Below are 21763 nucleotides of genomic sequence, written 5' to 3' on the forward strand. Positions count from 1 at the left end.
CAGTCGTTTTCTCTCCCCGAAGCTCGACAGGCTGTCACTACAGCCCCAGGAGCAAACCCAGCAGCAGCACCAGCAACCAAGACATGCTGCACAAAGCCCCGAAGAAGAAGGGCATCAAGTCCTCCATCAGCTGCTTGTTTACCAAAAAGGAAAAGGGCCGGCCCGGACACCCCCGCAAGGAGGGGTTACGACTAGGTGGGTGCTTCACTGTTCAGAGGGAGGAAGGCCTGCTGGCATGTCCTTTCTGTGTCTCCTCCATTGTCCCCACGAGGCTTCTGTCACTCACACTGGGGGTCCTCCTGGGAGCAGGAGTGGAGGAGGCATCTGTCTTCTTGGTGGGTCCGAGATGATAGGATGAGTTAATGAGTGGATGGGTGGATGGATGGATGGATTAGTGAGTGGGTAGATGGATGGGTTAGTGAGTGGATGGATGAATGAACATATGACTGGCTGCATGGGTGGATGAACGGGGCATGGAATGAATAAAACAGATGTTTATACTCCAGTGCTAGAAACATATTCTATGAAATTGATTGAGTATGAGCTGGGCAATGATTGTTTCCTCCAGAATAGTGACACGTGTTTGGAAACGGCCTAAGTGCTCATCAGTGAAGGGTGAGGTAAAATCTGTGGACACCCCACAAGGAACAGACCCCTTCCTTCCTGCCACTTTCCGCATCCACAGGAGCTCATCAGGGGTTCTGCCCATGCCCCCCACCACACCCCACCCCACAGCCACACAGGTCCTCCTGGGGTTTCCTCATCACACAGGGTTATCATCAGGCCCCCGTCTCGCTCAGCTTCATCTCCTTGAGGATAGGGTATGTCCCTGCCTCTTCAGCCACAAATTTGTTGAATGTCTTGTCTGTGCTGGGTGTGGGATTTCCAGGGGTAAGTAAAACAGATGTGGTCTGGAGCAGTTAGGTGACAAGAGAGAAAAAGGAGAAGGTGATTAAATGCTATCCCTATTATTAATAAATACAACGCTGACATGGATGGTACATTGATTATATATCAGATGCTGTGTGTGCCCCTTAGGAAGCAGGTGCTGCCACCTTCCAATTTACAGAGGAGGACACATGGTTAGGGAGTGGTGAGGGCAGGTTCACACCCACGTAGTGGGCCCAGGCACTTTGCCAAGCCCCAGCCACCTCTCTGGTAGATGCAACAGGAATGAGGTGGTTCTACGGCATCACTGATTCAATGGACATGAATTGGAGCAAACTCCAGGAGATAGTGAATGACAGGAAAGCCTGGAGTGCTGCAGTCCATGGAGTGGCAAAGAGTCGGACACACCTGAGTGACTTAACTAAAACCTGAGTATGTGCTAAAGTGCTTCACTCGTGTATGACTCTTTGAAACCCCAGGGACTGTAGCCCACTAGCTCCTCTGTCCACTCCAGGCAAGAATACTAGAGTGGGTTACCATGCCCTCCTCCAGGGTACCTTCTTGACCCAGGGATCAAACCCACATCTCTCATTATTTGTTGCAATGGCAAGCATGATCTTCACCACTAGCACCACCTGGAAAGCCCCAGTGAACACTGACAACTAGGAAATGCAGAAAATAAGGGCTGCTCCTAAGTTAAACTGGAAGAGCAGCAAGCACAGGTTGTAAAGAGGAAACCACATGATTAGCGACAACAGTGCTGACAGAAACAAGCCTGGATGCGTTCACCCACATAAAGAAAATATCTGTGCCATTCAGAAGAGAAGCCCATCAGCCCTTGGAGGGACAGTTGGAACCGGAATGAAAACTGAGGCCATGGTCACTAGTGCCCACCCACACAGCCCGAGTGGCGTGGTGTCATTCACCGGACTTCCTGCATCCACGAAGCTGCTGGTGGCAACATCTCTGAGTGCTAGGCTGGGCAGCATTCCTGAGTGAGCTAAGTCATCATTGCTCTCCTTCCAGTGCTGCTGCAGGGCCCTCTATGGGCGGCCAGCCTCATCCCCTGCCCTCCCACCCACTGGGGCCTGGCTGTCCCCCTTGGATCCTTTCAGCCCTTGAGTTTGGGTGTTCCCAGCCCTCTGCAACGCCAGACTGGGACGCAACTCAGTACTTGGGCTTGAGATATCGAGGAGACCATGATTCTGGAAGGGAACAGCCCTGGGGCCAGTGAGAGAGCAGGAGATCAAAGCCCCCACTGGGAGGAAGCAGAGCTGAGGAATGTGCCCACAGCCTCCACTGCCGCCTGTACAAGTGCCTTTGCCTCTGCTTGACCTGAAAAAAAAAATAAATAAATAAACCTCAGCTGCTGCTGCTCTGCAGGTGATTCCTGAAGATGCACCTCCTGCAAGAGCTATTGTCCTGCTGCTCTGGGGCTGCCTGAGTGTGTTCAGGACCGTCAGACAAGTAGGGCTGCCACACGTCATACTGGAGGTGGGGGGCCTGATACTGGGGAAGGGTCTGAGGCTGGAGGAGGGTCTGATGCTGGGGAAATGTCTGATGCTGGACTAGGGCCTGATGCTAGGAGAAACATCTGATGCTGGGGGATGGCCTGATGCTGGACTAGTGTCTGATGCTGGGTGATGGCCTGATGCTGGAGGGAAGGTCTGATGATGGTGGACAGCCTGTTCCCAGATGTACACGGAGTGTAGGATAAATCTCTATGATAAATCATTTTTTCATACTTTCCTGACCACCTTGCTATGTTCTTTTTAACTTAAGGATAATTGCTGTGCAATATCAGTCTGATTTCTGCCATACATAAACATGAATTAGCCATAGGTGTACATGTGTCCTGTCCCTCTTGAATCTCCCTCCCACTTCCCCTTGCTACAATGTTGTTTCTATGGATATATGAATAATAAAGACTATTGACTAAAATATCATGAAAAGCTCCCACACACAAGCGTGCACACGCACACTCCCTAATGCAGCATTCGGGTCCACGTCAGGGTTGCTGTCGGCCACCCCACCCTGGGACTGACGGTGAGCCTTGACACCTGCACTTTGTTCCCACCCTCTGCCTGCTGCCCATGCCTCAGCAGCACAGGGGCCCTGTCCCCACAGATGGTGAAGTGATGGAACCTCTTTTCTCCAGAACCAAGGGCATGAACACACTGTCGGTCGTCCTTTGAGGACACCTATGCTTCTGCCTTCTGGCCTTTCCATTGTATCCATCCGTTTCTCTTAACAGAATGTCCTTGTGATGACACGGGCTCCTATTACCAGCTCTGGTTTGTTCTTAGTGAGAGTACAGCTTACTCTCGGCACTCTTTATTGGCAGTGGGAAATTTTGCTTCAGTACTTTATTGAAATAAAGCAATAAATAATACTGTGATAAAAAATAGTTCAAAAGTAGACTGTACATACTTCACATATTCAGGAAGTCCACAAAAGATTAATAGGAAAATAAACGGTAACAATGAATTGTACAAGTAAATTAAAGGCGGAACCCACATGTAAAGAGACATGCTGTCTCTGTCTACCGAGATACCAGCTGCATAATAAATATTCCACCATGATCTGAATGCATCTCTTGTTGGCTTTTTTAATGTGCCGCTGAAAAAGTAAAAGTTACATTTGCTACTTATACAATCCAGAATGGCTGTCATCACAATCTAAAAATGTATGCCTAGGTCCACTCTTTAAACATGTTTACAAACAGCTGTAAAAACGTGATTTACATAAAAATAAGGCCTTTGTCAGGACTGCACTATGCTGTCTGTCTGTAGGGGACATGGCACCTTCACCGTCCAATGCACCGGAGCCACAGCAGGTGCAGGGCATTGCAATTGGTCCCCAAAGAGTCTCACCAGAGAGGAGGAATCCGGGTCTACAGAGACCAGGTTATGGGAGAGATTTTCATAGTCTTCTTCTAGTCATCCTTTCAGCCCAAATTTCATTAGAAGCTCACATTTAACACCCAGTACTTTTAAATCACTTCACGCTGCAGACAAAAAGCATTTCTTGCTAGAAAAGGTACAGTTTAGGTCAGTCGTTAAAACACAAAACACCTGGTTGAAATTAAGTTTGCTCATTTCAGAGTGATTGTTGGAGAGCTCAGTCACATTCTGGAAGGATAATGCACACAGTGTCATGATGATTTTACAATCGCAGGAAAACCCCTTCTCTCATGGCTTAACATTTAAAAATTAAACAGGAATAATTACAATAAGTGCATCATTTACAAAAGTCCTATATTTGTTCATAGGATTTACACAGACAAGCACTGCAGTACATTCATTTGAAAGACTAAAATCAGGTATCAGAACATGAATTGATATGAAAGGATATTTAAGCCTGATTATACAAGAAAAAGTAAGTAATTATATAAATGAAGTCATAAGTTTACATAAATATAAGAAAAATTAAATTCTAAACTATTTTCTTCTATGGTATTCATGAATTCATCACTAACTAAAAACCCTGTAATAAAATATCTTCTGGTCCATATAACAAATATTAACACAGTAAAGATTGCATTTAGTTAAAAATGTAGTTTTTGTCATATTCTGGATGCTGTATAATCACCTGTATAATTAGCGTGGGTAAACTGGAAACAAACACACAGATGAGTCAGTACTGGGATGGTGGCTGGTGCCCGAGCCCCTGCCCCTCCAGACATCCCCCACCCCATTCTGGGTTTCAGCTGCTTTGAGAATTCATAGAAACATGGAGGACCAAGCAGATCAAGGCGATAACTCTGTGGCTGACTTTATTCTGACATATAGCTAAAAGCTGCTGGTAAAAAACTCAAAACCCAATCCAGCTTTCTAGCTGAGATGTGACTAGGACAGAGCAGACAGCCTCCTGCCCTCAGAGTGGCTCGAGCAGGGCTGGGCCCCCAGGCCGGACCCACCAGAGGACCACCCAGAGCAGCACCTGCAAGGGAGGGTGGCCCCTCAGTGGCGGCAGAAACCCACATGATGGTGCACTTCGGTGTGAAATGCTGGCCTCCGCACAGAGAGGCCCAGGGCAGGGCAGCCTCGTGAACCCTCACGTTCTGGGCTCTGTTCCCTCCGAGAGCGTGCACGCAGCGCATGGCCGGCAGCACTGCCACTGTGGGAGGGACACCCATGTGCACGGACGCGAGGGAGCCTCAGGCCGTGCTCTGATCACTCCAGCGACAGCTGGGCGCCAAGGTCACATTCTCTGCACCTGAGGGCTCTCCCGGCCGGCCTCCAGAGACCCACTGACCCTCCACTCCCAGGGCGTGGCCTCCATGCCCCCATGGGACTGTAGTGGAATCCAGCCTCTGCATGCCTGCCACTCTGCCTGGTCCCACGAGCGTGGGAGGAAGGGTGCAAACACCTTCCTTGCACTAACCTAATGCGCTTAGTCATGCAACATCACATGGGGCACGGGGACACACACTCACACCCGCAGCAGTGCCCACTCCTACTGAGGGTCTGGGGAAACTTCTAGAGGGTGGATGAGCCAGAGAGAGCGAGCCAGGGGTCTGCCACGTGACAGTCCCAGCCACCTGGGGGGGATGGTGGTCACACTAGAGCAGCAATGGCACATTTGATGACAGAAATGCCATCATGGGGACAGCTACTCCAGGTGAGCAGCTGCCAGTCTCTCCTTAGACCTCCAGACTCACAAGGCTGCTGGACCTCTCTTCCAGCCCTCAAGATTCAATCTGTGAGACTGGATGAGGGGAGGGACCAGCTGCTTGTGGGTCAGCGGCTGGGCACTGGTGGCCTGGAGCCCCACGATTGCTGTCCTGGGGGGCCAGGCCACTCTCCCCAGGCTGCTTTAGGGAAGGCCGAGCACGGGGCTGATCTAAGAAACCAGAAACTCAGTCTCAGCCTCCCTCGGAAATATCACCGCTGACGTTTTCTCATTACAACACAGGCTGTAGGGCCTAATGGGTGAGCCTGGACCCCCCGCTCCAAGTTGACTAAGAAATCTCCGTAACCCCCTAGCAGAAACCCACTGCTCCCAATTCAACGTTTTCTGTCTTCCCCTGGGCCCACCAGGAACATATCTGATGAGTCGCTGGCCAGGGTTTCAGAGAGGGCTGAAGACAGCAGGGGCTGCTGATGGAGAAGGCCACCCATCCAAGCCCTTCTGATTCTAGGAGCCCCAGACACTTGCTGCACTGTGACTTCAAAAGCCATAAAAACAACCCAGTTACACAATTTATGCCCTGCCTATCTCACGCAGTTTGTAAAAGGTCAGATCCTGGACATCATATTCCCAACACCTCTTTCTAGGATTATTTCTGATTTATCTAAACTCTAATGTCTACGTCACCATGTGCATCTGACAGGGAAATGTTGGATTTTTAATGAGGAAAATGGAAAATATAAAAGCAAGCAGTTCGACTCTTCAATTGACTGAAAGCTAAGCTACAGTCAATATTTGTAAAAATGAGCTGCATGCTCCTTGGAAGAAAAATGCTGTTTAAAAAAGGAGAGAGTCACTGGGTTCCCCCCCACCCCGGTAAAGCATATTAGTGAGTTCTGGTGATGAGACAATGCAGCTTCCCCGTAAGTCCCCTTATTGAATGTGCCCAGCTTAGCACAGGCTTTACCTAAATGTACTTTGCTCTGTGAGAGCAAGTGAGAGCAAAGCTTATAAATCTACTCATGGGAAGGGCTAATAACAGGAAAAAAATGGCACCAAAGAGACCCTCCAGGCCCCACTCCCATGGGGTAAGTGCACACTCCCTCTGGGAACCCCCAGTGTGGCTGGCACAGCTAACCAGGGAGAAAGGAGCCACTGAGATGCCCCTGTCATGGATGGGACACTGGGCGGCAGAGGGGGTGGGGGCGTTGGACACATGCACAAGGCATCTCCTGAGCCACAGAGCCTGACCCCAGCCCAGGCTGTCTGGCCATCTATCTTGACATCAAGTGGGGACACAGCAGCCCTGAGCATCCAGCCTGAACTAGCAGTGTTCTCTGGCAGAGTGACTGTCAGAGGGAAAACCAGAGCTGGGTTTGAAAGGACACCTCCTAGGATGGTGTACACTGCCTGGCTGAACTCGGGAGAGGACCTCTCCTGGCCTTAGCTTCTTCCTTTGCCCCATCGACTGACAGTGTGCAAGGGACCAACAATGGTGGAGATGAGGACGGGGGGAGGACAGGAAGGTGGATGCTGCTGTCACTGAATATGGACTCGACCATCCTCCCAGTGTGGAGAGTCGTTGAGAGGCAGCTGTGTGGCCTGAAAGTGACACTACTATTTTATGAAAGAGCTCTTGAGCACTGCCGGCCACACACACATCTCTACAAGCATGGGGGTCAATCTAATGTTCTGAGAACACACACGAGTCTCATTTTATTAGTTGGAAGAATATGCTAATATTCAACCAGACAAGAATTTGAAAAAACAAAAACAAAAACAAAAAAAAACCTGACTGTTAAATGTTTATAAACAGATGTTAGGATTCACTGTAGAGCACTGACCCTTGGGCATGCAATGGCACTAAAGAGACCTGTAACCTGAGATGCAGGCCATTCCAGCTCATCTCCATTCTAGCCCAGGGCTGTGCACTATGCCTATCCTGTCACCTACTATCCGGCTGCTTCTTCTTTGCCTGCATCGAAGGTGAGGGCAGAGAGGACAGAACCCAGAAGTTTGCAGGCAGAGTCTCTGCGCACACAGCAGCTAAGCCACGGACATCCGTTGGTCTGAATGTTTTCCTCCAAGAAAGTGCCCTCCTAAAGCTTTTATCATTGTGCTTGGAAATTACAGGACAGAAAACAAGACAGAATTTAAAACAAAGGACAAAAACAAAAAGCCACCAGCCCTTTAAAATGGCTGAGTTTGCTACTGCACTTTTGTCCATGTGTATTTGACCCCATTTGTGATGGCTGTGTGACTGATATGCCCAAACTGGGAACAGAGGAGCGTGACACAGGGTGGGGTAAGACACGTACTGGGACCCTGACTGGACCCTAACTGTACCACCCTGCCTAGCCAGGTGGATGTTCCTCCTGACAGTTAGCAGGTTTCACTTCTCATCGTGGAGAAATCACCTCCTGCTATATAATACAACACACTGTCATTTGCCATGGAAATATTTTCAAGCTGTAACCAGTTCTGTCTCACTCTGGGACACAGCCAATGGATGCTTCTTCAGGTGTCCGATTCTTCTTGTCAAACTCAAGTCTCATTAAGGTCCAATGAAGAGAAGAACTATAGTGTGGGAGTGAATGAGTCATGGTTGTGTGTCAGGGGAAATTAGTGTTTTGTGTGTTTTCAATACACTTATGAAATAGTCCCCCAAAGCACACAGGCCCTAGAATAGGGTAAGGGCATCCAGTTGCTCCCGAAAACACAACTCACAGACACCATTCCTAAGCAGAAACCAACGTTTTAATATGAAATATTTTTGAGTGGGCTAAAACTTAAATAGCAAAAACAAACAAACAAACAAACAAACAGACCCAACCCACCCTCTATCTTACTAGTGAAGACACTAGTTTTTTAATGGCTCATTTGTTGATAAAATTTTAAGAGCAAAGTTTAACTTGTAAGATAAATTTATCTCCACATTTAGAAGGGATACCCTGACTACGTGGCTCATACAAGTGTAGTAAAATGATTTCCATTAAGGCAACTTTAAAAATCATTAAGCTGAAAACTTACTTCATCAAAACTTCTGTCAGTTCCCGTGAAGGACCTGATGCCCTTCTTCTTCGGGGCTTTGTGCAGCAAGTCCTGGCTGCTGGTGCTGCTGCTGGGGTTGCCCCTGGGGCCATCGAGAGCCTGTCAAGCTTCAGGGAGAGAAAATGACCTTTAACCAGCACCTTCATGCAAACACACACCCTCCACAAGACCTACTGATAGAAATGGGCACCCAGCAACACCTGTGCCTCAACCTCACAGCAGACAGTGGAGTCTCCCTCACCAACCACACTCTACACGAGCAACGCAGGCTCCCGGCCACAGATAACCACCCCGGGAAGCTGAAATTCTCTGCCTTGAGCTCTCCGCCTAGGAGGGCTTGACTCCAGGCCAGCTGGTGCAGAGGCGGCTCCGACCCTCCCTCAGGGTCACTGCTCGGCAGGTGACAATGCTCCAGGAGAAGACGAGCTCCCCTGCTCTGGGCATTTCCCCCCGCCTCCCGCAGGGTGACCATCCCCAGCCATGACAGGAGAGCGACGGTCACCTTGCAGGGCTGCTGGTCAGGTCGCCCTCCATCGAGTGCTGCCTGGCCCAGGACGGGAGCTCAGCAGGTGGTGGTCTGAATGAGGACAGTGTCAGTCACAGGAGGGGACAGAGTCTCTTGAGAGAAGACCCCTGAGGAAAAGGGAGGGACCCTCAAGAGAGAACCCAAGAGGCACGGGGCGGTCACCGTCAGGAATGCACCCCAGGCCGAGCAGACCACTAGTAAGAGCAGGAAGAAAGCTCCCGCAGGAGTCAATCCGAAGAGACGAAGGTTTTCTAAAATAACTGAGGTCGCGGAATTCTTCTCCCCCAGCACCTGAAGTTCACCACTAAACACAGGCACTGAACCCAGTGGGATTCCTTTACGATCATCCTTGCAACTCTTCCAGGACAGGAGGCACAGGGCTCCTGAAACTGACAATGAGGCACCCAGGCCCCTTACTTGTGGGCATTCCTGATGTCCTCGTGGCTGGCTGTGTGCAGCGCCCCAGTGTGCAGCTGGTCCAGCCAAAGGGACCGCAGCGAGGTAGGGGTCAAGGTTTCACATTCGATGGTGCTCTTGTCATCTCGCACCTCTTCCCATAAAGCTGTCACCTGAGTGAGAGAGGTAAGTGTAAACTTGGCTTACAACAGACCGTGTTGAAAAAGCAGTCTCACAGGATTTACATTATAACCAGAAACCTATTTCAAAATCTATTAGCTATGCTATCTGCCAAGTACAAAACAGACAAAAAACAAAACAAAACAAAACAAAACAAAACAAAACCTTGTTCTAGCTTAATGCCATCTTAAAGGACTGTCTTGTTCAAGAGAAACGGGGGCGTAGGGCAGTAAGAGCATGTGACTGATTGCAAAGAGCCCGGAAGGAAGCCTCCCTGCAGCCGGGCTCCGCCCTCCCTGGCATCCAGCGACCAGATGGCCCCGCCAGGCAGGACAGCAGAGTGACACTGGAACCGTGAACCCTGCATGGCATGAACTGCCCCAATGCAAGGACTGTGCTCATAGCCAGATGTTGCCCTGAAGCACCACAGCTAGAGTAAGAAATCTCTCAGCAAAGTCGTCCAGACCTTTCTGTTTGAAGGAGAAAAGGACACAGCTTGTGTCACCCTCCAAGATCATTTGTAGTGATGATTCAGGTTGCTGGAACCCATTACAACAAGTGAAACACAGAAAAGGTACCGAACCTCTGCATGCGAACACCATGTGTCTGGCACATATTTCTTGGTAACACACAGACTGGGGGCTCCACACTAAAGTGCTTACACGCTGTTTGAGTGTAATTCACTCACTGTGGTTTACATAAAGCACCCCTAGGTCTTCACTAAGAGATGATCTTGTATCAACCTAGAGTGATTGAATAGGGAGGGAGATGGGAGGGAAGTTCCAAAGGGAGGGGATATATGGATACCTATGGCTGATTCATGTTGAGGTTTGACAGAAAAGAACAGAATTCTGTAAAGCAATTATCCTTCAATTTAAAAAATAAACTAATTTAAAAAAAATGATGATTTCTCCTGGATTTTTCTGCTGGTCCTGGGTGTGAAGACCGGAAAGACAGTGGTGGCAACTGTCTGGACCCTCAGGGTCCAGAGAGGTCTCAGTTATACATTTGGGTTTGTGGTTAAACCAGGAGAGATTTTAGGAAACGTGCACAGCAAGTATTTTTATAAACAATGAGTATGTTGTTTTAACCAACTAACCTGTGCGTTTTTAGTGGGATTCTGTAAAGAACACAGATCCACTGCAGCCCCACAGGAGCTTGGTGACAACAAAGTAACTTAGTGCAAAATACAGCTGAACTCGTTTAACAGCAGCTGGATAAACTGTGCACCCTCTCCTGATCTCTAACAGCAGCCCTCAGAAAATGGAAGGCTAGAAATTGTCTACATGGAACTGAACAGGGATCAATCTCAAATTCCAGTTAAAATAATCATTTAAAAAAATCAGAAAGCAACAAAGAACAGAGCAGGGAAGTGACACACCTGGGTTGACTATGGACTCAATGGAAACAAACACCTGCCTCAAAGTCAGGGACCACAACCACGCCCCTTCCCCCAGGCCTCCTCCTGAGGAAGGCCTCAGGATCCCCAGCCTGGTGGTCCTCCCCCAGAATGGGAACCTGCCCCACCGGTGCCGACTTGTCCTCACTTAACAGGAGGGCAAAGCAGGCACAAAGTGGGTGAGTGGCACACCCAGGTCACCAACCCCAGGGTGACAGAGCTGCTCTGCTGTGCCCAGCAGAAGGGCTCCTGGGCACTGAGCCACCTGAACTGGAACATGGCTGCCCAAGTCCTGCGGGAGGCCCCAGGAGTGCTTGATCAGTGGGCTGGGAGCGGGAGAGGGACGAGGAAGGCCAGCCCTCAGGATACTGGACTCTAACAACAGGGGCTCATCCACGTGACCCGCAGGGAGAGGCAGCGAGCTCCCTCCTGATGCTCCCTCCATCAGGGATGCCATCATGGACACGAGAGCCCCTGGAGGAAAGCGGGCTGGATGGCAACATGGTTAAGTGTTCAGCTCTGATCAGACCAGTCTGCACCGTGCTGCTTGGTGTGTGAGCCTGGGCATGATGCCTGGCCTCATTAAGCCTCAGTGTCCATGTCTGCTGAAATGGGATAACAGCAGCTTGGACCTCACCTAGGTGTCTGTGGGATGAGATGACAGACTCGGAAAGCACTCAACACGGTGCCTGGCGCACAGAGTCTCCTGCACACTGCTACCCCCATCATTAACTTGACTTCCCATAAATCTAACATCCATGGCTCTGATTCAATCATTAAAAAAAAAAAAAAAAACTGTAAGTGGAAATTTCATGGTGGTCCAGAGGTTAAGACTTGGCACTTTCACTGCCGGAACACCTGTCTGATTCTCAAATTCCAGTTAAAATAAGCATTAAAAAAAATCAGAAAACAACAAAGAACAAAGCAGGGAAGTGACACACCTGGGTTGACTATGGACTCAATGACTATGCCTCAAATTTGGGGACCACAGCCACGCCCCTTCCCCCAGGCCTCCTCCTGAGGAAGGCCTCTGGGTCCCCAGCTTGGCCGCCCTCCCCCAGGATGGGAGCCACCCCACTGGGTGCCCACATGTCCTCACTTAACAGGAGGGCAAAGCAGGTGACACAGCAGACAAGTGGCACACCCAGGTCACCAACCCCAGGGTGATGGAGCTGCTCTGCTGTGCCCAGCAGAAGGGCTCCTGGGCACTGAGCTGCCTGAACTGGAGCATGGCTGCCCCAGTCCTGAGGGAGGGCCCCAGGAGTGCTCAATCAGTGGGCTGGGAGCGGGAGAGGGACGAGGAAGGCCAGCCCTCAGGGCACTGGACTCCAACAACAGGGGCTCATCCAAGTGACCCTAAGGGAGAGGCAGGGAGCTCCCTCCTGATGCTCCCTCCATCAGTGATGCTGTGATGGACATGAGAGCCTCTCCAGGAAAGTGGGCTGGACGGCACCATGGTTAAGTGTCCAGGCTCTGATCAGACCCGTCTGCACCACACTGCTGCGTGTGCGAGCCTGGGCAGAGTGCCCAACCTCTCTAAGCCTAGTGTCCATGTCTGCTGAATGGGGATAACAGCAGCCTGGACCTCACATGGGTGTCTGTGGGATTAGATGAAAGGCTTGGAAAGCACTCGACATGGTGCCCGGTGCACAGAGTCTCCTGCACACTGCTACCCACCATCATTAAATTGGCTTCCTGTAAATCTAACATCTATGGCTTTGATTCAGTCATTTCTTATAAGAAAACACCAAGCAGAGATTCCATGGTGGTCCAGAGGTTAAGACCTGGCACTTTCACTGTCAGGACACTGGTCTGATCCCTGGTTGGGGAACTAGGATCCCATAATCTGTGTAGCATGTAAAGAAAAATTTAAAAATAATAAATAATACTATGTCTATTATAAATAAGCATGAGATGATTCAAAGGAAAACAAATGGCAGAAAGGCAAACTGTTACAATTGTCCCAATGAATGACCTATTTCCAACAGAGCCATCAGCATATTTTAAGTGGTGGGTGAGTTTCATTACTTCCATTAAAATGTCAATTATTCACCAGTACATAAGCACAGAGTGTTCATTCGTGTTAAACATTAAGGACTCTTTAATTCTTCACAGAGAAAAAAGGCATGCTAAATTACTGAATAGTTTACCTTTCAATGCTGCTTCCTTAAATCACTAGGCTGATAGATGCATGCAAAGATGTGAAGAGAAACCAGATTTATTGTTAATTTGAAGTTAAAAATTTAAAAAAAAATCATTATAGGCAAATACAGTAAAGCAAAATGATGGCAAACATATAAGTGAGATGAAGATTTAGAGAACATGTGACTGGTAACAGAACATTTTTTTTGTTTGTTTATTTTTTGACCACAGAAGTTAAATAAGCTATTGAAGATTTACTAGAGAAACACTATAAATTATTACTCAGGAAGATACAATTCTATTACAACATCATGATTTATTAAAGCACAGCATTCTGTACAACAAAGGGCTTTAACAGCTGTCTATTCTCAGCCAATCTCTATAAGTTAGTTTCTCTTAATAAAAACCATGTTATACTTTAACTTAGTAATTTAACTGATGAGGAAGTTACCATAATACCTATTTTAACATTGAACAAATCTAACCACCTATTGAACATTAATGTAAAATCATGACAACCTATTTTAACATTGAACAAATCTAACCACCTATTGGACATTAATGCAAAATCCTGACATATAATTTGATTTAAAACTTCTCAAAATAAATTCATTAAAGCAGGTTCCCTGTGAAAATATGTAAGAAAGAAAGCTTGCATAATAGCAGGTGCAATCTTTACATTTTATTAACCATAGAAGATAGTTTTTGAAAGAGTCTCATAGAAACATTAACTGTGCAAAAGCTGATGGGATTTACAGTCTTAAATATAAGCACCAACATAGAAAGGATATTGTGTCAAAAGTCCATTAATTCTACACTTAAGAGGATCGTTTCTTTATATAAGGATAATCTCATTTATGAATTACACATGATATGTAGTTTAGGATCCATCTACATTATGCTTGTAACTGCAGGCTGCTGCTGCTGCTGCTGCTGCTAAGTTGCTTCAGTTGTGTCTGATTCTGTGTGACCCCATAGACAACAGCCCACCAGGTTCCGCCATCCCTGGGATTCTCCAAGCAAGAAAGAACACTGGAGTGGGTCACCATTTCCTTCTCCAATGCATGAAAGTGAAAAGGAAAAGTGAAGTCACTCAGTCTTGTCCCGACTCTTTGTGACCCCATGGATTGCAGCCTCCCAGACTCCTCCATCCATGAGATTTTTCAGGCAAGAGTACTGGAGTGGGTTGCTTTGCCTTCTCCTGTAACTGCATAGTGATACCCTAATTCAGACTTACTGCTACGGGGAAAAATATTTAATGAGATATGAAGACAAAGCACAAACTTGACTAAGGGGACACACGCTGTGGACCACAGCACTGCTATGACCAGAGCAAGTGGGAGGTTGGGGGAGAGGAGATGGATGGGTAAACTACAGCCTTGGGGGCGGGGGGTAGGGGGGAGAGGAGGGGAGGCTTGGGTCTGGATTGACAATAACTAAACAGAGATCCAACCAGCCCATCCTAAAGGAGATCAGTCCTGGGATTCATTGGAAGGACTGATGCTGAAGCTGAAACTCCAATACTTTGGCCACCTCATGCGAAGAGTTGACCCATTGGAAAAGACCCAGATGCTGGGAGGGATTGGGGGCAGAAGGAAAATTGGACGACAGTGGATGAGATGGCTAGATGGCATCTCTGACTCGATGGACATGAATTTGAGTGAACTCCTGGAGTTGGTGATGGACAGGGAGGCCTGGCGTGCTGTAATTCATGGGGTCACAAAGAGTCAGATATGACTGAGTGACTGAACTGAACTGAACTGAACTAAACAGACAACAGGATGAGACAGGAAATCGAAACCAGTGATGAAAGCAGACAAACCGTCAGAGAACTCCAACAACAAGGAAAACATATACAGAACTGTTCTTTTACAAATACTCAGAAAGAAATCAAGCAAGAAGCCACAGAGAAATGGTCAAATAATTTTAAATATCAACTAATTAGCCAATGATGCAAATTATAAAAACAGTGTGTCAAAAGACCACAAAATTGACTAGTTAACATTTCACATGCATCTAAAATGATTCACAGTTAATTTAATTATATGCTGACTAACAATGCAGCTAACATGAAATGGGTGGTAACAGAAAAAAGTGATAATACAAGACCAGTTACAAAGCAGAGTGTTGTACACATGATTTCATGGGGTTAAATAGCAATGCACTCACAAAACCTAAGCTAAACATGCAAGAAAGCTGGAACATGAGCTTTAGAGCCACACACTCTGTCACCAAATGCCCTAGGTCGTCATCCCATTTTTAGACTCAGAAGAGTGAGGAAGCCCGACTTCTTCCTGGGGCCCTGGGGTACCGGGCTTTTAACCTGGTTTCACATGCAGAGCTGGCCTGAGCATGCAGTCAGGCCCATCAGCAAGCTGACCAGTTTAGATTCTTGGTTTTATTCCCACTGCATGCCCTGCACCCTGCAGCCAGGCATCCCCAATGGAAAATGTGCTGCATGTTTTTCACACACCATGAGAGCTGCCTATGGTTACTTTCACAAAGCTGTCTGCTCCCTGAGAACAGAAACTTCCCTGCAGCTGCTGTGCCCAGCACAGGCCAGGCCCAATGTTACAGAGGCAGGCTCTGGCTGAGTTCATGATGACACGCAAAGCTAGCGGTCCAAATATCATGACATTTGTCTCTGTGTGATTATGGAATGATTAAAGACTAAGCAGTTTTAAAAAAATTTAGACCTCTGAGTGTAGCAAATATACCTGAGTTTCTCCTGGGTAAAAAGAGAAAAAACTAAGAGGAATGTGGCAGGGAGGAGGCAGACACATACCAGAGTCATAATGCCCAGCTTGTCTACTTCCCACACCGGGCTGTGGTGCCTCCTTTGGGGCATGGAGCGCACACTGCTGGGTGGGCAGGAGCCAGCAAGCGAGGAGGTGGGATACAAGTTGAGGGAGTTTAAGGATTTAAAATGAAGGAGGTTGCCTAAGCTCCCCCTGCCCACCCTGCTCTCAGTCTCCTCGGCTCGCTGCTCCGTGTTCTCCTTCTTGGATCAACCTAAGATAGAATAAAACCCGTCACGTGCCTTTGTCAGCAGAGAAATCTGTCTGGATAACATATTTGGGCTGGCATTCTGTAACACGATTAGCAAATTCCAGGAACAGCTGCTCAGCAAAACGCTTCGACTTTCCCTCTTTTGAATTTTCTCAAACTTAGAATAACTTATCATTGAGTCTTACAAACTGGCCCCTGATCATTCACGTTTGATTTGACTTATTTACTCTAACATTCTGATGGGGCGGCAACCCCTGGGTGGCGACTCTATCCCTGTGAGGAGATACCTGAAGTTGATAATCTTTACCTTCCCTTCCCTCTCAGGGCAGAGATGCATGTCAGTGCCTCAAGTCTTTTCCACTGGAAATTGGGAACTCTGTACAATCGAAACATTGATTCATGAACAAGCTGGAGTTTCTAAACACAAGTCTCCAGACCAGATGAAGTGCCTAGTTGATTTTTTTTTTTTCCTTTAAGGTTGTATATGTACAAACTCATCACTTGATGAAGTTCTCCACCGGCTTTATGTGAGTTTCTGGATTCATGTCAATGTGCCGCATTAGCCAAGAATTCACGGTTACTGCTCTTCTCCCCTAATGTGTCATGGATGACTTTATATAGCAGTTTAAATATACAATTATGCATTTAAAATGATTCTCTTAATAAAATACAAGATTCTTGCAGGTCGTAACCTCTCTGGTTTCACTTCTACTTCTATGTCCTGAAAGTTCTTCACTGGTGATAACAAGTTGATGGAGATAATTTACCATTTACATCAAGTCAACTTGTTGCATAAGGAAAAATCACTTTTACCTAACAACTTGCTGTAAAAATAAAAACATTAATATATAACTGTTCCATATTTCCTGTGGAGATGGAGAAAGACCATCTTTCTGAGCTTGCCTGTGCTCAAGCATGGCCCATAAAGCAGTCTGTCTCAGCGTCAAATGTGTAGGCGGCACCACCTGCATTTGCTGGTTGTGCCATTCAGGCCCTGCCTTTCCCCCAAGCACCCCGTGCTAGGCAAACAGGAATGGGAACCTTGGCCTGGGCTGACGTGATGAGAAGAGTCTGAGCAGCAGCTCTATCTGGTCCTGTGCAGGGTCACCAGCCTGCTGCCACTCTGGACGTGGACTCTGGACAGGGGAACAGCTATGTGGGTGTGGCATCAGGCAGGCCTTGGGGCCCACAGCCACCTGACTGCACCCAGACCCAAGGCCCCATGCTCACCACAAGGCTGGTCTTTTGATTCTATCATGTTTTGTAAACTGTTATAACTGCCAAGGTGGTGTCTAAAGAAAACATCTTAAATATATTTATGAGTTGAGAAAAACTCAAACACATGTCCTTGGGCTACTGTCTTACAACAAGCCAATATTCACACTGTATTAAGTTAAAAAGGAAAATGCAGATTTGAGTGGGAACTTTTCCAACCCCAAAACCCCAGCTTTTCTGTTCCAAGTGGCTTTTCACCAGAACGTGGGAGTCTCCGAGGGACACACAAGGGTGAACTCTCAGTGCTGGAAGATGCACGGGCTGCAGGGGACACTGCCTCAGCAGCTCACCCACCTTAGGGCTCAGAGATGGGGAGGGACACCCCATAATGCGCCCCCCCCCAAAGTGCTGACACCACACTGTGGACCGAATGCCCTGGCTGACTGCGCTTTATAATCAAGGGCAATCTTGGAACTGAAAATTCTTGAAGCAGACCTGAAGTCAGTTTTCTTACTGTGGAACACTCAGGCTTCTCTAAGGAGAAGACAGCTCCTCAGAGAAACCGAGTTTCCGGGGAGCTGGGATCAGGTGCACCCACTGGATCTCTTTGTTGATGGCGTTCAGCTGCTCCCGAGGCATCAAAGTCAGAGTCTCGGCATTGGCCTGCCTGCTGGGCGACAGCTGAGTGTCCGAGCTGAAGAGAATGACCCTGTCGTCACTCGCCACTCGACAGGCCCTCGTCACTCTTGAATGCCTGGGCCACGTTGGCCAGCACACTGGCTTGCTGCGCACTCCCAGTCCTGTTCCTTCAGGGTCTGCACCTGGGCACTAGAGGACCATGTCTCATCAGCAACATTTTGAGCAGCTCAAGTCTATCAGGAACTGAACACAATTTTACATGGAAGCCCTAACTGGATAAATGGGCCATGCTTATGAGACACTGCCATCTCTTATGCGAGCAGTAATGAACAAACGGGCAGGAGGAGAATCCAGTTCCTAGATGGCCTGGTGACATTCAGGTCTTAGCGTGGATGGAAGGCAATCCTATGAGGTTGTTCACAAGGGTGGGCTGATGGAGGCAGAGACAAAAACTGAAAATTAAAAAAAAAAAAAAATACACCCATGCTTCCATCAGCCAGGCTGAATGAAAATAAGAGAAAATAACCCTTCAGCTCTGCAGCCACTGGGTCCCCCTCACTGGTCATCACGGGTACCAGTTCACCAAGGAGTACTGTCCTCATAGGTTCCCAGCCCTCCGTTTCCCAGTCTGGTCTGAACACCCACAGACAGGAGCGAGCAGGGGCAACCAGGGGATGGGAAGGCCAGCCCCTCACGGCTCTCCTCTTGGGGCACAGCCCCTTGGGTTGTTTTGGGGGATGGCTCCTTGCACCGCAAGTGTGACTCTGTCATCAGAGACACACAGGAGAGTGCCCACGGGGCCCTGTGCTGCCCTCCTGCTCTCACACCTCACATCCTTCTCTCTGTAGTTCTCCCCCTGCCCCACTCTCACCCAGGTCCTGCCTTCTTTTCCCAGACATGACTTCAAAGCAACCAAGGGGTTCTGCCTTGCCGGTTCCCTATCCCCTGTGGCCAATGCCCTCACCCCCTGTCTTTGTCACGACCCCTCCCCAGACCTGGCCTACCCCCTTCGTTGGCTTCAGAACCACCTGCCATCATTCCTGCTCTGCTCCAGCGAACCAGCTGCCTATGGGTTCACTCCCATCAGCCTGGTCAGCATGTCCTCTCCCTTCTCTCGCCTTCAAATTGCACAAGGGGAACCAGCAGATTCCTCCTCCAGGGCTCCCTGTAGCGCCTACTGTGGGTCTCTGAAAGTTCCCTGGGAGCGGCCTATACTGCCCCCCTCCCCACCCAGTCTCCAGCCCTCTGCAAGCAGGCGGTGTGCCCTCCCTCACAAGGCAGCTCCCTGGGGGCTCGAAGATCCCATGTTACCAAGCCCCCTCCTCTCCTTGCCCTCCCCTAAGACCCCTCAGTATGTCTCTCCCTGGGCTCCAGGCCCCGCCCTCCCTGGGGTTATTGCTCAGTCCCTTGTGCCCCTTCTCAGCTTTGGAATGTGGGGTGCCCCACGGCTCTACCCTTGCACCCCATCTGTCTCCACCGGCACCTACCTGGTGACTTTACCGTGCTCATCCCTTTAAATGCCATTTATATGCCCACGACCCCAGGTCCACCCTGAGCTGAGTGAATCCTCTCCTGGATGCAGGCTGGAACACTCAGCTGCTCTCCTGACAAGTCCCCTGGACACACCATGGGCTTGTCCATCTCAACAGGGCTCTTAGCTCCCCACCCTGGCAGCCTTCCTCACCTCAGGAAACAGGCTCTGGCCTCGAGCTGCTCACACCTGAGCCTGAGGTCCTCCCTGATGCAGGCCGCTCTCTCCCTTGTCCCCGCTTATTGACACTACCCTTTTTCTATCTCCAAGTGGCTACTTCTCTTCCTGCCTTTGGGTTTCTGGTTCAAGGTCACCCTCCTGGAGTCACCTTGCTGGCCACCTTGTTCACAAACGATTGTCCCCTCCTCCTTGGACAACTTGGGCACTCTGGTCTCCTTTCCCTGCTCATCACTGTCCGACAGGCTGTGTGGGTTTAAAAATGGCTCCACAAATTCTTCCATCCTCCTCCCTTCAAGAGGCAGAGGGGGCAACTCCTGCTCAGCCCCTGAGCGAGGCAGGACTTCTCAGCTCACTCTCGCAAACAGAAGTGAAGGTGTGCGTCTTCCAAGACTGGGACGTGCAAGGCCCCGGGGTACACCCCATGCTCTTGCTCTCAGAGAGAGTTCCAAGGAAAGCCAGGCCATGAAGAGATCCACACGTTAGGGACCTGTGCCTGTCCCCAGCAACTAGGTGAGTCTGAAATCTTGCCATCCAGCCCTGGGGGGCCATCTCATGTCTGCATCCTCAGGAGGCCCTGAACCAGGCCCACCTGCTACAATGCACAGGGACTGTGGACTGTGAGCTGTTCACTGGGAAGTCACTAAGCTTTGCAGTGATTTGTTATGTAGTAGTGGATAAAGAACACACAGTTTTTAATTCAATGCTGGAGTCATACTTCTGATGACGTCTAGCACAGACTAGCTACTCACTGAATATGGAAGCTCAAAACATAGACATGTATGAAAAAATACATGCCATGAATGAGGTGAAAATATAAAGGCACTTAAACTTCCAATGAGAATTCTTCTCACTAAAAGATGATGGATATGTGTATCCACTTACTTGTAGGATAATTTCAAAACTGTGCTAATTTATACCGTGCTTGGCCTCACAGTAGGGCACAAGTTATCAAAACTGGTTCTTTTAAGAAAAAAAAAAAAAAAAAAGCATGCCGTAAACTAAACTCTTAGCCAGAAAAAGGAAAATGGGAAGACATAAAGTGATCTATCAATGCTTTGCTCCAAACCCATCTCAGGACCACAGTGTGAGGGGGCAGGCGCCTCACGAGGTGCCCACCAGGGATGGGAAGGGGCCAAGGGTCCTTGTCTTAGATGGCTCATCACACAGTGCTGCCAGCTGGCCTTTCTGGGGGTACTGCAGCAGTGCCGTGCTGTTGGAGGAGTCTGCCAGCCAGTCTGCCACAGGGAACCTGAAGTCCGGGGTGCTGCCCAAGTGGGGTCAGCTGAAACACAAGGGAAAGAAGAGCACTGTTAGAAAAAAAGAAGCTCACTCTGTCAGTCAAGCCAGAGCCTGTCAATTTGGAAGATCGGCAATTTCACAGCAAAAGGGTCCCCGGGAGGGCACTGCCCTCCTGGCTCCAATAGCAACAGGCCTCCTGCTGTCCCACAAACACTCAGGGCTCAGCCCCACCAGCTGGAAAACTCCCGTGTGTGGGGAAAGCAGTGCTGAAGCGAGGGTGCGGAGCTGACTAGGACAGGATTAGCTGTCTGGGGTTGGGACGTCTGTAGTCCCCCTGGAGCCCACCCTCAGGTCCAGGGCGGGGCCTGCACCTGCTCTGCTTTCTCCTTGGCACCCCACCTCCCCTCTCGCCGCACCTGTTCTGACCTCCTTTTCCCATGTGAAGTCCATGGATCACAGTCACTTGTCTACCTGGAACACTGTCTGCACCACTCTCAGTGCTTCTAATGGCACCTCAGACAGCCTGCAGCAAGAAAGGCCTCAGACCCACAGCTCGGAGCTGAGCCACATTGGTGTCTCCCATCAAAAGCAGAGATGAGCGTGTCACCAGATTCTGGGCTGAACAAGGCTCAGGACAGATGCTCAGGCTCTGATCACTAAGGCCTGGGCCTGCCTGCGCCAGGAGTTCACCCAGCAGGGGCCTGCTGAGAGGCAGGAAAACCCCTCCTTGACTGTG

General features: G+C 49.0%; 1 pseudogene; it reads right to left on the reverse strand.

Moving 5' to 3' along the window:
• Positions 1–2055: 2055 nt before the first annotated feature.
• Positions 2056–21763, reverse strand: part of LOC138072358 (liprin-alpha-1-like) — a 52721-nt pseudogene continuing 33013 nt past the window's right edge.

This window comes from Capricornis sumatraensis, unplaced genomic scaffold (genome assembly GCF_032405125.1).
Source record: "Capricornis sumatraensis isolate serow.1 unplaced genomic scaffold, serow.2 scaffold10, whole genome shotgun sequence".
NCBI classification, from domain to species: Eukaryota; Metazoa; Chordata; class Mammalia; order Artiodactyla; family Bovidae; genus Capricornis; species Capricornis sumatraensis.